General features: G+C 39.2%; 1 protein-coding gene across 5 annotated transcripts in view; it reads right to left on the bottom strand.

Annotated features, from left to right (window-relative positions):
• The window catches only part of Pls3 (plastin 3), a 113,204-nt gene that overhangs the window by 51,806 nt on the left and 42,658 nt on the right, over positions 1-18,740 (bottom strand). The window contains exon 1 of one of the 5 annotated variants that reach the window (XM_013354237.2): positions 4,426-4,442. The exons of the other annotated variants lie outside the window; for them this stretch is intronic. The gene's annotated coding sequence lies outside the window, so the exon portion shown is untranslated. Of the gene's footprint in view, positions 1-4,425; positions 4,443-18,740 lie in introns of those variants that run through there. 5 annotated transcript variants of the gene reach the window in all.

Here is an 18,740-nt window from a genome sequence, read left to right as displayed (position 1 = left end):
GCGCACGCGCGCACACATGGAAGAAGGAGCTGATGGATCCCACTACTACAGCTGGAGTTACAGGTGCATAGCAGCTACGTAATGTGGGTCCTAGAAATAGACCCTATATCCTCTATAAGAGCAGTGTATGTTCTTAACTACTGAGACACCTTTCCAGTCCCTTTTCTTGTTCATTCTAGTTAACATAACATAAGCTGTGTGGCGTAGAACTATAATCCCACCTACTTGGAAAGTTAAGGCTAGATGATTCTAAGTTCAACACCAATTGGGGCAACTTAACAAGCTATGTTTCAAAATAAAAAGTAAAGAAGAGCTGGAGATATGGTCCAGCGATAGTGTGCTGGCCTAACATTCATGAGACCCTAGATTCAATCAGCTGTACCACCAAATGACACATGAATGACAGTATAGAAAAATATGTCAGATAGATAGTATAGTTCACGGACACTTGTGACGTAACTTAAAAAGTCTTATTACTTGGGACTGAAGATATGTCTCAGCAGTTAGGAACACTGGTTGCTTTTGTAAAGGACCTGGGTTTGTTTCCCAGCAGCCCACTGCAGATCAAAGGTGTCTATAATTCTAGTTCCAGAAAATCTGACACCCTCTTCTGGCCCCCAAGGGCACTGGATTCATGTAGTGCACAAACATATGTGCAGGCAAAATATGAATACACACAGAATAAAAACAAATACATATTTCTAATATTAATTTTATTGTGCCTACATGTATGTCTGTGTGCCACATGCATACAGTGGCCATAAGAGGGCACTGGTTCCTCTGGAACTGGAGTTACAGATGGTTAGAGTAGCCATGTGGGTTCTGGAAACTGAACCAAGGCTCTGGAAGACCACAAGTGCTCTTAACCACTGAACCATATCCCCAGCCCCAAATAATTAAATCTTAACAAGAGCAAGTCCTTTACCCCCTTACAAAGTATGCTTTCATTTCCAAATCAAATGATACTGACTGGAAGACTTTTGCTGAAGGCTTCCTCTACCCTTTGGTCTGTCCCACAACCTTGCTTCCTTTAACTGTAATTTTAACTTAGATGTATCTAAAACCTTTAGGGAAACTTAAACATCCATATTCTGTGAATAGTAAAGAAGACGTGGCTGTCTTTTGCATGACCCCAGAAGATGAACAGAAGGACAAGAGAGCAGAGATGGCCATTTTGTGAAAACTCATATACAGATTTAGTCTAAGCTGTTTTTGCCCACTTTTTATTTCCTTAATATTGGCAACCAGCTAAACCTTCCTAAGTTTGTTTTTTTTATGTGTTTCTTTTATTTAGCAGTAAGGACTCCTGTAGCCTAGGCTAGCCTCAAATTCACTGTGTATTGAAGATGGCTCAGAATTTCTGATCCTCCTGCCTCTGCTTACCAAATGCTGTGATCACAGATATAGACAACCATGCCTAGACTTCAGATTATTTGTTTGAATGATTTTAAAGGAGATAGATCACACAATCATAGTTGTTAGCCAGTAACCCACTCCCTAAAATTCTGTAAGCTACTCTACCCCACACACACAGTGTGGTGACTACCTTCTGCCTTCTATGTCTCCTCTGCTCATCTGTGAGTTCCTGGAAAACACAGATGATATCACCTATGATTTTTTATCTTGGCTCACAAGTACCCATCAAATGCTGTTTGAAAACATAAGAATTGATGGGGGTGAGTTGGGTGATTGAGCAGACCTACCTATCTATCAGGCAGGCTATCTAATCATCTTGTGTGGTTTACAAAATGCATGTTCTTGAGCTGAGCATGGTGATACCTATAATTACAGAACTTGCGAGTGTAAGGCAAGAGGATTGTGAATCCCAGGACATCCTGAGCTGCGCAGAAAGTTCAAAGACAGGCTAGGCGACATAAGGAAACCCTATCTAAAAATGGAAACAAAGTCTCCCAAAACAAACAATGCTAAACTAGTCACGCTCAGGGTGTACGTTAGGGGTAGAGTGCTTCTCTAGCACGATGGGCTCAGTCCTTACAGTCGTCAGCGCCAATAAACAAGAGAATGAATGATTAAATAAACAAAAAAGGTTGTAAACATTATTCGAGAAAACTGAAATAATTAAAACCTAAGACCATAACAAACTCACATTCTTTACATGCACTTGGCCTGTGATCATGATTTCCTTATTTACACTGGTTTCATACTTCAAGCTACTACAGGACTCCTCAAGATGTTTGCACCCTATTCTTTGAATGTAACTGAAAGTCAAACAGAAAGGAGTTTAGGAACAGTTTCTCCTGGCTTTTGCCATATAAGCAGACATTTCACCCTTATAATATGGTAAATGCATGGATCATGTTTTGACAGGCTTGTCATTCATAGGTAAAACTGGATGTTTACAAGTAGACATAGGTAGGTGGTTAAAAACAGCTCATTATACTTCAAGTTTTGTGCTATTAGCACTTTCAATATGTAAAATCTGGAGAAAACAGCCAGGCATCGTGGTGGTACAAGCCTTTAATCCCAGCACTCGGGGGTGTGGGGCACAGGCAGGTGGATCTTTGTGAGTTTTGAGACCCAGCCTGGTCTACAAGAGCTAGTTCCAGGACAGGCTCCAAAGCTACAGAGAGACCCTGTTTCAAAAAACCAAAAAAAGAAAAAAAAGAGAAAGAAAGAAAGAAAGAAAGAAAGAAAGAAAGAAAGAAAGAAAGAAAGAAAGAAAGAAAGAAAGAGAAATAAATTCATCTTCTGAAAGTATTTCTACTCTATTCTAGGATAGTATAAGCTAGATCCTAATTGATCTTTTTCAGTACCAATGTGTATGAGTCACTCAAATCCCAAAGGGTGCCCAACTCTGTGTCATTTCCTGAAGGAATCAAACACTTCCATTTAAAGTAAAAGTTTCCTTTCACCTTTGGCGCTTAATAAACCCAGATAAGATCTCAGAGCAATGGCTACTTAAAAAGAAGTCACTAACTGTTCCAATAACAGCAATGTTCGACTTAACGTACATTGAAGCCATTCTTTAAATGCTTGCTGCAGAAAAATTTTATAGGTTTTTAATGCAAGTCATAATAATGATTTAAATATGTCAAGCTCAAAAGACTCCACCCAGAGGGAGGAAAGAGATAGGAGGAATTATCTTATAATCTCAAAAAAAAGTAATAAAAAAGACTTAACTGATGTAACTCCATTTTTATCCTATTGTTTTACCAAACCAATGTGTACAGTAGACCGAACTAGGACATACCTCCTTTGAAAGCTTTCATTCCTTTTGCATTTCTCCAGCAATTTTTTACACCTCCTACCCATAAATTGTGTAAAAATCATGCTGTTGCTCATGAAATCAATTGCCCTTCATCTCTGAGGTGTCTCTAGCCTCCTGTCCTGTGAAAATGAACATGTTTAAAAAGTCAAGGCTGATCTCCTGGGATTTGTGTTTGTACATATGTCTGTGTGCAATATCAGAGTAGCTAACATGTTCTAATTCAAAACAAAAATACTACTAAGTCCTATCACCTATAACATAGAAGTCACCAGATACACAGTTCCAGCTCCCTCTTCTATCAGCAGGTTGAAACATAAGGGGGGGGTGCTTGTTGGGGTTTCTGTCCCCCAGGTACCCCCACAGTTGGCAAGCCCCAAAGAAAATCACAATCGGCCACTAAAAGTGCCTGCCTCAGTATCATATACCTTCCCAATTCAACAACTGTACTCGAGCTGTAAACACTAGACTCCTGTCTCATACTACATAGGTGATGCTTCATTCAGAGTTGCGATTATCCGTGACTAGCTATAATTCTTTCTGTAAGAAACTTGGAGAAATAAGCCTTTTAAGAGCCTCTGCTTTGTATGATTGAAACCCCTGCTGGCAAGATGAGCACTGTGAGTGACCGCCACTGCTTCGTTACACTAACACCACCTATCTAAATCGTGCCTTTTGTGAGTTTCAAATGTCAGGACAGTTGACATAAAGCCACTTTGTAAGAACAGAGATACCAATCTCATCATGGCATGCTCTAGCATGACAAGCCACCTCAACTTTCGTTACAAAATACAAAACCCAAAAGCCTTTAACAAGAATCAAAAGCATCTGAAATCTCATTTCTTCTCTCTTCCACTCAAAAAGCCACAGATAATAACTTCTACCGCTTAAACATTGAAGCATCGAACTTGACAAGTAAAGAGTATGTAAGTAGGATTTCAAAAGCAAAATGTAAAAAAGAGAACATTCCCTACACTGACAGAAAGAGAGAAAACAACAGAATATACATAGAAGAGGTTAAATTCATAGATTTCTTAAAACAAACAAATTTGACTATACTTCTACAAAATTTTAAAAGTGATTAGAGTGCTTCAACTAAGAAGAAAATAAGAATTTTATATTTTTACAAAGTCAAGCTTGGCTTAAATATTCAGTAACCTAAAAGTTAGCACCTACAAAAATTCTATGAAAATAGTTACCCTTTCCGACGGGAGCAAACCTGTTTCGTCTCCTGAAGCACTCACTAATAGGACCGTCTCCCACGCCCAGAACTTGAAATCTGGAAATCCAACATTCTTCTTACAATTGCATCTTTAAAGAGCAAGTCACAACACTTCCTGCTAGCAAATGAACACCCTGACAAAGGAATGATACAATACTTACGAATCTCCTTCCTGGCTGCCTGGAAGTCCTTTGCCAGAGGTTGAATAAATTCGAACTTAAGCACAACCTTCAGAAAAAACTTTATGCTTTCATTTTGGCTCCACTTTTAAATCCAGACAGGGAACCAAGGGAATTGCAAGTTGGTTCAGGTCAAACAGCTACAACCCTTATATACCTATTTAGAGTTTGGGCAGTAGCCAAGTAACCTGCTTATTTTAGAACACAAAGAACAGCTTCTCCCCAGTGTCCAAGCCACTCATCCACAGTCAAGTACATTACTTGGAAAGGCAAATTAACTATCTCGGGACACTTATGCTTTCTATTATTCATTCCAAACCACATCCAAAATTTATACTCCATATTCCAGCTGGTGCAGCATTTATTTTACTTCTGGTTCTGTTAGAACACTAAGCTCTGACATGGGACACATTCTAGTGTCTACCAGCACAGTACCACAGAGTAAAGCCGATGCTTGCTGAACTGAGTACTGTTCTATCAAAAAGGCCATCTCAAAGAGTAGGACTGGGTACGAAGCCCAGCTCCACATTTTAATACCTTTACGTGTTCTTGGGCAAGATATTTAAACTCTTTGGCCTGGTTTTCCCAGCCAGGATGATGACGACCACACGTATTTTGAGTTGGAGTGGGGGATCAGACATAGTGCTGACTCGATATACAAAGACTCTTAGATTCCATCTCTAACACTGTAAACAATAATAATAATCTGAAATACTTGCTGGGTGTGGCAGTCCACACCTTTAATCCTACCTCAGGGGAAAGAGAGGCAGGTGGATCTCTGTGAGTTCAAGGCCAGCCTGCTCTACAGAGCCAGGGCTGTCACAAAGAGAAACCCTGTTTTCAAAAAATAAAACAAAAAAATAATAAAAATATTAAATATTCCATATTACAATAGCTATTTATACAGTGTATAGCATTTTAAATGAGTTGGTTTATGCCATAAATGAAGATCATGGTAAATACTAGATGTGGATAGTCACCCTTATTAAAAAAAACTTTTTATTTGCACTAGCAATCCAGTACTGACTAGGCTCAGATCACCATTTCTATAGAAGACCCAGGGCAAATTATTAATGTGAGAGGAATTGAATGGAAGCATGGCATCCTTAGATATCTGACAGTCTTGAAGTCTTTGTGGCCCCAAACAGATCACTTAGCCTCCCCAAGTCACGAATCACTATCTGTGAAAATGGAGCTAATTCTAAATACCTTTAAAAGGCTGCCTGGGAACATGGGAGTATGCAAGAGTGTCAGCATCCAGCATAGTGTTCAGTAACTGGAGGGTAGTATTGTAATGTGCCGAGATAATACTTGTTTACTAATATCTGCTCTTTCTACCATATAAGAAGGAAATAAAATGAGATCACAGATATGCTTGATCTTTCCAAATAATATAAAACCAGCGATGCATCTTAAAATCCATTAGCTTCTCGGCACACAGATGTGACTCATAGTGCATTCACTTGTGAAGAGGAACTGTCACTGGAGAGTCCCCATTAAGAGGCAGACAGCGTTCTGTCCTCATCACTTCCCACTGCCTATGAATACTGGATTACACTTCATTGCCTTAATGGACATGCCTCCATGCATTACAGCACCCACCAAAAAACCACATAAAATACCAAAAAAAAAACCCACAATCCCGAAGAGACAGAATGTACTGGGAGACACTAGAGGACATTTTTTTCGTTCCTTTTTTTCTTTTTTTTTTTTTAGGTATTACAGTTTTTATTTATTTAGTTAGTTATTAAAGATTTCTGCGTCCTCCCCGCCACCGCCTCCCATTTCCCTCCCCCTCCCCCTCTCCCAATCAAGTCCTCCTCCCTCATCAGCCCAAAGATCAATCAGGGTCCCTGCCCTGTGGGAAGTCCAAGGACCACCCACCTCCATCCAGGTCTAGTTAGGTGAGCATCCAAACTGCCTAGGCTCCCACAAAGCCAGTACGTGCAGTAGGATCAAAAACCCATTGCCATTGTTCTTGAGTTCTCAGTGGTCCTCATTGTCTGTTATGTTCAGCGAGTCCGGTTTTATCGTTCTTTTTTCGAGACAGTGTTTCTCTGTACTAACCCTGGCTGTCCTGGAACTTGATCTGTAGACCAGGCTGGCCTCGAGCTCAGAGATCCACCTGCCTCCGCCTCCTGAGTGCTGGGATTAAAGGTGTGCATCACCTTCACCTTACCTTATTTTTCACCAGCCTTAATTGCTGACTCCCATATGAATTTCTCAACCTTTCAAATTCTCCATTTGCAAAAACAAACCTATCACTATCTCCCCAAGGCCTGTAAGGGTGCCTAGTACTTCTGGAGGAGCTACAAAGCCCCTGGTATTAACTGGAAGAAAAGTGCCTATGCTAGTGTTATTTTGCAGGTAAAAATACTGGCACAGAGGTAAGGAGACAGTAGAACAAGACCAGAAATACTGGGTTGGTTTTCCAGCAGAAGCTGTTCATCAGCCACACCAGCTGCCTCAAATCACTTTGATGGATCTGTCCCAACTGCTACATAGCTACCCTTTTCAGATGTGCAACATTAGCACCGGGTGAAGTAATGTTTTAAACTAACAATGTGCAGCTTGAAAATTGACTGTCTTTTCTCTTTTACAGATGGTTCTAATAGGTTACTTAGAAAGTGTATCTCTGATTTTTTTGGCCATAGGTAAGTGTATATTTTTCCAGCTTTTCAAACTCAAATGCTAATCTCTCTCCTCCCTAACACCCAAGAGGTGCTAGGTTCCATCCCCAGCCCTAGAAAAAAGAAAATGCCAAAGGGAAAAATGCAACAAATAAACAAAAAAAAAATCCCAAACAAACTATCCCCATACCTTTCCTAAAAGAAACTTCTTTAGTATTACTAATGCAACAGGGTTTTTTTTTATTTCTTTTAGTATGTGGCTCACTTTGTAAATTTCTTTCTCACTCACTATCTGATAGGGGGCTCTATAAGAAGAGTTGGGCTGTGGTGAGTTTATCTGTTTGCATGTACCCATTGTGTGACTGTGTGGCTAGAACCTGTTTTTACTATGGGTAATGAAAATTGGCTTGGGAAGAGAAGACGGTGGCCAGGGGTGTAGAATGAGCTTTACATTTGTACAAGCAGGCAAACAGAATGAAAACAAGTTTCATATTACATTCTCAATTCATCCTGATGAATGGAAAGCCAAGGGAAAGCACGTGCAAATTGTCTCTCAGATCTTACAATCAAAACAATGAGGTTCACACACACACCCCTCAGGGTGGAAAAGAAATATTAAGAGGCACACCCAATAACGTCACAGGAGTTTCATATACATAGCAGTGTAATGTGTAGCTAGAAAACAAAATTTAGACCATATTTTTCCAACTTTCACTCAAACGTCATGCTCCCCACCACACCCACTGCTGTGTTATTTTTTTTCTGCATGTGACTGGTATCAGGGAGGCCCCTCCCACGCTGCTTAATGACGCACCTCGATACAATGATCTAATTTCCTTTTAAGAAACAAGAGATCACCCATTTTGTCACTTAAAAACTAACACAGTGAGTGAAGTATTCATGTATAGAGATGTACCATATAAAACATGAGCCAATATACCACACAGGAGACTACTATACTACTGTCATTTTTAACCACATTTGAACATTTCAAAAATGCATCCTAGAAGCAGTATTAGGTACACTGACTTCCTGTTGCACAAACGGGGCTGGTTGTAACACCCAAATGGATCTGCTTTCAGGGATCTTTTTCTTTTTCCTCCCTCCCACCCCGACAGTTCTTGGAATGGAATCTGGGACTTTTTTCTGCCATGCAAGTGATTTACACTCATCCATAACAAGGCTCTGTCATTTTTTTCATATTTGGAGAGTTAAAAAAGGCATAACCATGCATCAATTTAAGCATTCTGAGATACCAAAGAATGACAGTCCACCTCCATAAACACAGGCTGCCTCATAGGTACTTAGTCCATATCCTAATTCACTTGATCTTCTACAGACTTGACCATAGCATTGACACTGGGAATGTAAACACTTTACAGTGTTTCCATAGCTGCTCAGTTGTAAGGCATGTGATATGATGCTAAAAGATAAACAAAACTCACTTGGTGGTCCTGGCCTCTAATTCTATATCTACTGGGGAGGCTGAGGCAGAAGGATGGCAAATTCAAGGCCTGGAGGGGATATGGAGTAAGTACAAGGGTAGCTTGGCTAACTTACTGAAGACCTTGTCTCAAAATAAACCCTCTTTACTTAGTAGTAGAGGATGTATCTAGTACATACACAGGTCCTAGGCGCAATCCCCAATATTACAAAAGGTTTATATACAAGCAAGCAGGTAAGCAAGCAAGCAAGCAAAGATAAAACAAACGCTATGTGGTGCAGATGCCTCTAATTCTAGTTACTGAGGATGAAGTTAGATGTGAGGGAATGGAAGGGAAATGAGGCAGGAGGATCAGAAGTTTGTGCCAGTCTGGATAATATCTTCTCTCAAAACAACATGGTTGACAGGGCTGGTGAGAAGAGACGGTAGTTCCAAGCATTTGCTGCTATTCCTGAGGACTCCTTTGGTCCTTAGTACCCATGTTGTGCTGTAACTCTAGCTCAGGGGATCCAATGCCTTCTTCTGGCCTCTTGGAGAGTTGAACTCACCTGTACACACTACACACACACACACACACACACACTTTCATATTTAACGGCAATTTTATTTGTGCAACTACAATGACAAGTCATTTGAAAAATATTTTCTCTTCTTATATCTCCTTTAGAATCTAACAAATGGTGGCACAAACTATGCAAAGACTTTTAGACATTCTGATGAGTACATATTTTTTTCCCTCTTCACATGCAAAGTTCACTTAACCCAATCCATTTTCTCTTCAGTCCAAAGGAAATCGTGTTTTGGTCAATTATATTTAAAGACTAAAGGTATTAGTTGCACATATTATACCATTGTGCTCAGTTCAAACCTAGGTTTACCCAATAAATAAGTAATACACGGATTTTTGTCCCACTAATATAAAAACCACTTTACTGCATGCATGCCTTCAGATACTTATCTAGTTATATACACACACAAATCTTTTTTTAAAAAAAAAAAAGCAACTAAGGAATGCTGAGAGTGGGCAAAAATATTCTTTCCCAGGGAAGAACACACCAGTTATCGTATACCAAGTGGTCACCCCTGAAATCATATACATACAAACAAAATTATACATACCAATAATGTTATATTTATATATTAAGAAACATACACCATACATGTACATATATATGCAACAATTTAAAAAACAGAGACCATGAATTTGAGAGTAAGACAGAGATATACTGGAAGGGTTGGAGGGAGAAAAAGACATTGGGGAAATGATAACTATATTTTAATTTCTAAAAATATTAAACAAAATCAATGATTGTGAATGTAGCTAAGTGGTAGCACATTTGCCTGTCAAGTATGAGGCTCTGTGTCCAATCCAAATAGAGGCAGGGGAACAAACATCACAAACAAAACACCAAAGTCAAATGCCTTAACAATGTGACCTTGCAGCTTACACTGATACTATAATTTATTTAAAGTGTGAAGGTGGAAAAATATACACCATTCAAAGGCCAGAAAGATCAAAGAAAAAACTTTAATATGAAGCTAATTGTGGGGGGTAGCTGGATACGGTGCTATAAGCCTGTAAGGTAAGTACTTAGGACGAAGGTTATGGCCTTGTGAATGCAAAGCAAATGCTTTTACACTAATCTACAGCTCCAGCCCCTGGATTTTTTTCACATTTAAGGAGAGAAATGGGACACAAAAATATCTTAATTTTAGAGGACAAACAGTTGGAAGTGTACGGTGGTAGGGCTGGATCTGGCAGGAATTAAAGAAAGAGTTGGGGTAAATATGATCAAAATACACTGTATAAAATTCTCAGAGAATTAATAAGTATCAATTCTTTCATTTCAACATTCGCAGGATGACTCCATGTTACTATAGATTCATTAGCTCTGTTTCAATAATAAAAGAACATGTTCTTAAATAAACCAGGATTCTAACTGTATATTAAATTACATCCTCAATGCACTAAAACTAAAGGTTTAAATAAATCAATCAATACCATCTTCAGATGAGACAGGGTCTTGTCTTAAAGGCTTGCCTCAAACTCATGATACCCCTGTCCCATCCTCCAAAGAGCTGGGATTGCTGCTGTGGTTCACCATTATGGACTTTTCTCAGTGCAAAATACAAGTTCTCAGAAAAGGGTTAGCTGTGTTCCACATGGAACAGCTTCCGATTTAAGACATCCGCATTCTCTTCAGCACAATAAAAACATATAAAGAAATAACTTATATGCTCTCCACGTTTCTATCTTGATTGTCTCTGAATCAGAAAGGAAGGGGGGGGGAGGAGGAAAGGGAGGAAGGAACAGGAAACAACAACAAAATCCAAGCAGCTAAATGGTTCCCTCACCTTTTTGGCTTGGACCTGAAAGCCACAAAGAACTTTCTGATGCATGCATTAAATCAACGTAATCATCATATTAAAATTACAGCTGGGAAAATGTTAAGATGTAAAAAGCGTAATACCACTCATTGTATGCTACCATATAGCATTTTTAAAAAGCAACTCTTATTTTAAAAAGCAAATTGAGATTTGTATTTATTTCCTTTTCAATTAAATCCTTTTTATTTAGTTGCATTCTGAGTGGGATATTTTACCCATATTTTGTTTTATAAAATTATGCACTGATCACTGGGAAAAGATCATTTCATCAAGCTATATAGACATTCTAAATGCTGACATTTGTGTGATGCCTAGAAATCATATTAATTAATGATACCATATATCTCATTAGAAAACCCTATGTATGGAGCCAGGTGTGGGAACTCATATCATACCCCTTTGTAATCTCAGTCTTTGGAAGGCAAAGGCATGAAGTCTTAGGCCAGTCTGGCTCCATAGTGAATTGCAGGTTACCCTGGGCTACATACAGTGCAAGTCTCTGTATTAATGAGGCTAGACTCCATCCTTAGTAGTGGAAGGGAGAGAAAGGAGAAAGGAAATCAGTGCACAAAAGGTCTAAGTATTGATAAATAAAGGTGGCCAATGCAAATCTCAAATAATTTTCAGTTTGACTTAACTAATTTTATCCTTGTGAAACAAGTACTCTATTGTTCCTTTCATGTCAAGAACATTCAATTCACTTATTTACAAAAATTTTGAGTATGTGTATGTGCACATGTGTGGTATATGTACATATGTGTGTACATGTTTACATGCCTGTAAGCTCACATGGGATGACCAGAGGAGGATAGTGGGGTCCTGTTCTATCATGCTTCACTTTATTTCCTATATTATACTATATTATACTTCTTTACCTGTACTATACTCTATTATACTATAAACACATTAATATAGTAATATTGGGTGGAGAATGTAGGTTAGTTGGTAAAGAGCTTGCATAACATGCATGACACTCAGGGATAAGTCCTCAGCACCAAGTATATCAGGCCTGGTGGTGCACACCAATAATCTTAGCATTTGGGAGCTGGAGGCAAGGGGGATCAGAGCTCAAATTCAATCTTATCTTTCCTATATCAAGAGTTCAAGACCAATGTACCATATTTATTAACCCTTATTCCCAAAAAGGGGAATTATATTTCTATTATGACTATGCTAATGTGATACACATGCTATTATAAAACACAATGTCAGCTGAGCAAATTGCAAATTATTAGAATGGAATTTTAAAAAAGAAATAAAAGAGAAGTGCTAGGAGAAAGAAAACATGAAGAGGAAACTTAAAAAAGAGAGACTCCTTGGTTTTCCTCTATAAAAGGAAATGAACAAGGGATGTGAGCAAATATGGGTATGAACACATGGTTTTTCCACCACAGCCTGTCATCTTATTTTCCTTCGGGACAGGAACCATCATGTCATCTCCTTTGAGTCAGCCCTTACACTACTCACACGGGTAAAAATAAGTCACCTATTCCTTTTCCACGGTGACTATTAAGTACACTTGAGTATCCCAGAATTCCTCAAATGACAGAGACACATTTCTGAATGAACTTATACACTAATTTGAGCCTGCTGTGTCCTTTCAGTCCCCCACAAAAAATGGAATTAAGCCCATCCTAAGGGATAAATCCACAAGTTAAGCCCAAAGTATTCCTCAGATAGTGAAGAGGACAGGTGTATGCAACACTTGCAAAGGAAACATGGCAGTGACGATCAAAAATGAAAATATTTACTTTAGTTACCAGCTTCTGGAATGTATTCCAAACAAATAGTCCAGTTTTCCCTATTCAAATCAGATAAAATATTCAAGAGTTCAACACACATTCAGTGGAGGTTTGGAAAGGCTAAGCAATGCATTAAATGACTTCAAATAGTTCTAGAGCCTTAACCTTGAACAATGTATATGAGGGCAGTTTTTTTTTTTGTGTGTGTGTGTGTGTGTACTTCCTTTAGCAATCTACTTCGGCACTTAACTCAGTGCCTGGCACACAAGCAGGCACTGAACAAACCAAACTTGCTCCACAAGAAAGAAAAAACATCTCATTTAGCTCTCAAGACATCACTGCTCTGGCTTTGCAAACTTTACAACTGCTTTTTGACCTCACAGGGAATAATGAAAGAAATCTTCAAAAGAAAGCGCTGTTTTAGCATTTCCTGCCCGCATGCCCTAGTCCAAGATTAACCTTGTCAGTTCTTAGCAAGGCATATAAAATACCCTTTAAATGACTCATTCAGATGAAGTGGTAACATGAAACCAGAGCTTCTAGGATGCCAGTTTCTACTTGTTCCCAGATGTTGCTATCATTTCGAAGTGTTAAATGCATTCATGAAATTTCACTTGTATTTGCATAGGAAATATAGTCTGACTTCCACTACCATTGCAGTGACAAGCTCACAGAGAAAACTTGTGGCCTCGTTGTCTAATAAAACATTCAGGATATTGCCAACATTCATTCAGCTTAAGAGCTGCATAGTGTCAGCTCAAATCTCCCTTGGAATTCTTGCAAATATACACACACTTTCAAAACACAAACCAAATAAATTCTATGTCATTAGGACTTGGCAGTGCACAGCCTGCGTTGTATCTCTCCAGAATATTATTTTTGGTGCTTTCACAAAAACAACTAGCTGAAAGATCCAATTTTGGTTGTGTGTGTGTGTGTGTGTGTGTGTGTGTGTGTGTGTGTGTGTGCGTGCGCGTGCACACGCGCATGAGCATGAGCATTCACATGTGTGGTGCACTTTTGGAATTATTCTTTTAAATAAGTAAGCAATTCTTAGCTTCCTGTACACTTTAGGCATCCTTTACTAGGTCAAATTCAAGAGGCTTCTATTTTGTTTCTAACCACTGTTCACTAGTTAATTTATTTGGTGTATTACCATCAAGATTTTCTTCGCTTCATTTAATTTTTTTTAATCTTCACAAAGTTTAGTACAGCAACAATGGTTGCTATTTTCTACACATAATGGCCATTGTTAAATCTGCCTCAACACAGAACTGTGAACACAATGTAGATTTATCCCTAAGATTGGCCACAAAAATTCCAGTCTCGTAAAGAGGTTATATGCTCTTCCTGTGTGTATATATATATACACGAGAGATGATTTACAAGTTTTATTTATTTCAGTTTTGCTGAGAAGCTACATTGTATACCTTTGAGGATAGAGCAGAATTCATCAACACAATATCAGGCTGGCCCAGATTGCTATGTCTGGATTTTAACCAACCAGATTTGTTTGATTTGTATTTCATTTGGTAATCTGTTAACCTGGTATAGCTAAACACATCTCATTACAATGAATTTTGCCACAAGTCAAAAGGTTCTTCTGATCTTCCCTTGCTGAATAACACATTTGTGTCAGAAACTGGCTGAGACCTTCAGAGTTCTTCCACTGGGGTTGACTATTCTAGGATGACTGTCTCTTAGAATTCATGGTTTTTCAGGGTGATTGTTTTTAATGTGCACTGGCATTTTGCATTCATGAAGTTGTTTGGTCCCCTGGAACTGGAATTACAGACAGTTGTGAGCTGACATGTGCTCCTGGGAATTGAACCCAGGTCCTCTGAAAAAAGTCAATGCACTTAACCCTGAGCCATCTCTCCAACCCCCTGCAGGGTAAATTTTTAAAAGACAAAAGTAAACGCTACTGATACCACTCAGTGGTCAGAGTGACAGGCCAGTATGTGCAAGGCTCTGGTTCTATCTCCATCATTGCAAAATAAAGAAATAAATAACCCCGAAAATAGAAAATACATAAAAATGCAATCAATTATGTGGAAAAACAACTTGAATACTTGTTTTTAATGAGTACCATATCATTGTCTTTTAAAAACAACAGCAACAAGCTCTTGTAGCTGTTGTACCCAACCACTGAACTATACCACAAGCTACATGTAGTTTTTTAACCATTTGTTTTCTTCTTTAGATATATATTGAGACAGAATCTCAACTATGAAGCCTACCATGCCAGTCTTGAATTTGCTATAGCTACCAGATTGGCTTCATCTTGTGATCCTCTGGCCTCACTCCCCCACATTACAGGTGTGAACTGCTATGCTTCACTCTCTTTCGCAGATTTGACTTTTTCTGTTAAAGATAGGTCTTTCTGAAGCTGTACCTATTACCACAGCCATTACACATGTCACAGGCAGCAGTGATAGTAGACAGCACTGTGACAAGTGTCACTAGGACCCATGAGCTATATGTTATAGAGAAGCTTTCAACATAGAACGCTCATGTTGCAACCTACAGAGAGCAGAACATTTGCTCTCTGAATCTAATCACTTAATTCTCTCTCCCAATGTTATAGGGCAAATGATAAATTTTACTAAATGAAATAAAAGGCAATGAGAATAAAAGAAAAAAAACGGGATGGAAAAATGAGCCATACGCTTTTGTTCTGTGCCGCCCACGCTAAATTATTAAATATAAAGAGAGTATAAAAGCTCTTCTTGAGAAAGCAGGGCAGAAAGGAAACCATGATATTGTTTCATCTTCCCTCACCCCAATGCAACAAGGTGACATCTTCTTTCCAGTTCCCCAGTCACAATAAGTCTGGCAGGCACCATTGTTTTGTTTTCTTTTGTTTTTTGTTCCAACCTGACAGTAAATTTCCCAGTGTTCTTTTAAGTCAACCAGCTTACCAGACGCTTTTGTAATTGTTAAGGTATTATTTTTGTAGAATTTATAATGAAAGTCTGAGAATGCACAAGCGTTTTAGTTTAAAAACTTTCGATTTACTACTTCCCAAACAGTAATGCCCCAAATCCCAGTGGTTTAATAGCATATCCCATTTTGTTATTTTGAGACACAAATTTGTTCGAGGCAAATGATGGGCTAAGCCATACTTCCCTTAAGGCATGCACAACAAGAAGTTTGTAAGTCTCATAAGCAATCGCAATGGGTGGTCTTTACAAATTACAAAAATAGCCAGTCACTGTAGCTTGTGCTAACAATCTGAGTAATCAAAGGCAGAATCATGAGGACTACCTGTATAAAGACAAATGGTAAATTCCAGGCCATACCGAGAATGATCCTATCTCAAAAACACCCAAAAAATTTAAAAAATTAAATAAAATAAAAACATCCACAACTAAAACTTAAAACTATCCTTAAATTCAAGCAAAGATCCGTGATTTAGAAAAGCTAAAGATCAACAATTTAGAAAAGCTACATATTCTAAATCAAGGAACGCATTGGCTCTGTGTGGTAGCTAGCATCTAAATTCCAGCCCATGAGAGGATGAGTTTAAAGCCAGCCTATGCTTCAGTGTGACACTGTATCTTATCCTGACCCCCACCTACCCCAGAGGATATGTAATTACTGGGCTGGGGCTCAGTAGTAGCATACTGCTCTGGCAGGAATAAGACTCTGGGTCCCATGTTGACAGCTATAAAACAACAAAAGAGGAAAGGTTCATTCCTTTGACAAACTTCAGTTCTTGACAACTCCAAAGGCATTCACGTTATATTTTAAAAGACACTTTCGTTTGATGTTTTAAAATTTATAAAAATATAAGAATGTGTTTGCCATAAAGAAATGATGAAGAAACAGCAGTTGGATGTCATATGCACATAATCCCAGCCCTCAGAAAGAACAGGGAAGAGAATCATACAAGTTCGAAACCAACCACGGCACACACAAGCAGTGTACACACAACCAGGGTACACACAAGAAGTGCACACACAACCAGGGTATATACAAGAAGTGCACACACAACCACGGCACACACAAGCAGTGTACATACAACCAGGGTAAACACAAGCAATGTACACACAACCAGGGTGCACACAAGAAGTGCACACACAACCAGGGTACATACAAGAAGTGCACACACAACCACGGTACACACAAGCAGTGTACACACAACCATGGCACATACTTGAAAAAAAATACATGGCTGAGGGGGCAGGTACCTGTATCTTGATATATTATACAACACATACATGTGTCAAATCATGTGGGAATATAATTTTTATAGTTCTGTTTGTCAGTTAAGGAATAAATTTAATGTTGTGGATAGACCGTATATATAGCCCTGGCTAACACAGAGCCATCTATGAAGACTAGGGCTGGCATAAAACTCACCGACATCTACCTGCCTGAGTCCTGGGATTAAGGGCATATGCCACCACGCCTGGCTAAATTATTCTAAACTATAAAAATAGGTATCAGTGGGGTTGGTATGGAGCTCGCCTGACAGAATGCTTGTTTTGTACACCTGAGTCCCTGGTAACAGTCCCCAGCACTTCCTAAAGCAGAGCTGGGATCACACCTGTACTTTGAGCACTCTGGTGGTAGACAAAGGAATATTAAAAGTTCCAAGTCATCCTCAACGACACAGAGAATTTAAGGCAAGCTTGTGCTATATGACATTTCATCTCTTAAAAAATGTACAGGGTTAGAAAACAAGAGCAAGGAAAGAGGTATCTTGAATGAGAGAGCCATTATAGGGTTAGCAAGAAACCTTTTTCTAGAAAAATTCCAAGGAATCCACAGTATGACCCCAGCTGAGACTCTAAGCGATAGTAGAGAGGGTGCCTGAACTGGCCTTACCCTGTCGTCAGATTGATGACTATCTTAAATGTCACCATAGAACATTCATCCAGCAACTGATGGAAACAGAGGCAGAGACCCGCATGGGAACACTGGAATGAGCTCCCAAAGCCCAGTTGAAGAGTGGGAGGAATGAGAACAAGAGGTCAAGACCATGATGGGTTCACCCACTGAGACAGTTTGCCTGAGCTAATAGGAGCTCACCAACTCCAGCCAGACAAGAAAGAAACAAGCATAGGACCAAGCTAGTCCCTCTGAATGTGATTGACATTTGTATGGCTGGGGCAGACTGAGGGGCCACAGGCAGTGGCACCAGGATTTATCCCTACTCCATGTACTGGCTTTTTGGGAACCTATTCTCTTTGGATGGATGCCTTGCTCAGCCTAGATATAGTAGGGAGGGCCCTGGACCTGCCCTCTGAGGATTGGATGGGGGTGGGGTGGGAGGGTGTGTGGAGGGAATGGGAGGAGGAGAGGAAGTGGGAACTTGGATTGGGATGTATAATGAAAAAAAGATAGTTTGTTTTCTTTTTGAAGAAAACAAGATTTAGCATTAGGCTACACAAGGAACTAAATTGTTTTCCTTAATGAAATTACCATTTGAAAATGCATTGCCATTTAAGTATACAATCTCTAAAGTCTAATTCATTGATTTAATTCCTCTAAAAAATTCAGTGAAAATCTTTTTTTCCTGTATTTTGAGACATGGTTGCTCTGTGTAACAGTCCTGGCTGTCCTGGAGCTAGCTCTGTAGACCAGGTTGGTCCCATACTCACAGATATCTGCCTGCCTCTGCCTCCGAAGTGCTGGGATTAAAGGTATGCACCACCACCGCCTGAGAGGTGCAGTTCTTTATAGTTACAAGCAAATTTTTTCCTAAAAAAATTATGACAGCAAGGAACAAACCTAAAATTAGCTAAAACATATAGACAAGGGATTGTATTGACTTTCCCCAGTGTTAAAGTTATATTATACAACTACACTCATCAAGAGACACTGTTGATGACAGAGAACCAATACTTGGGACACCGGAACAGAAGAGAGAACTACTCAGAAACACTTATATAAGTATGTGC

Source organism: Microtus ochrogaster, unplaced genomic scaffold (assembly GCF_000317375.1).
Source record: "Microtus ochrogaster isolate Prairie Vole_2 unplaced genomic scaffold, MicOch1.0 UNK34, whole genome shotgun sequence".
NCBI classification, from domain to species: Eukaryota; Metazoa; Chordata; class Mammalia; order Rodentia; family Cricetidae; genus Microtus; species Microtus ochrogaster.
Note: the sequence above shows the minus strand (reverse complement) of the source record. Positions and strands in the feature narration are given on the sequence as shown.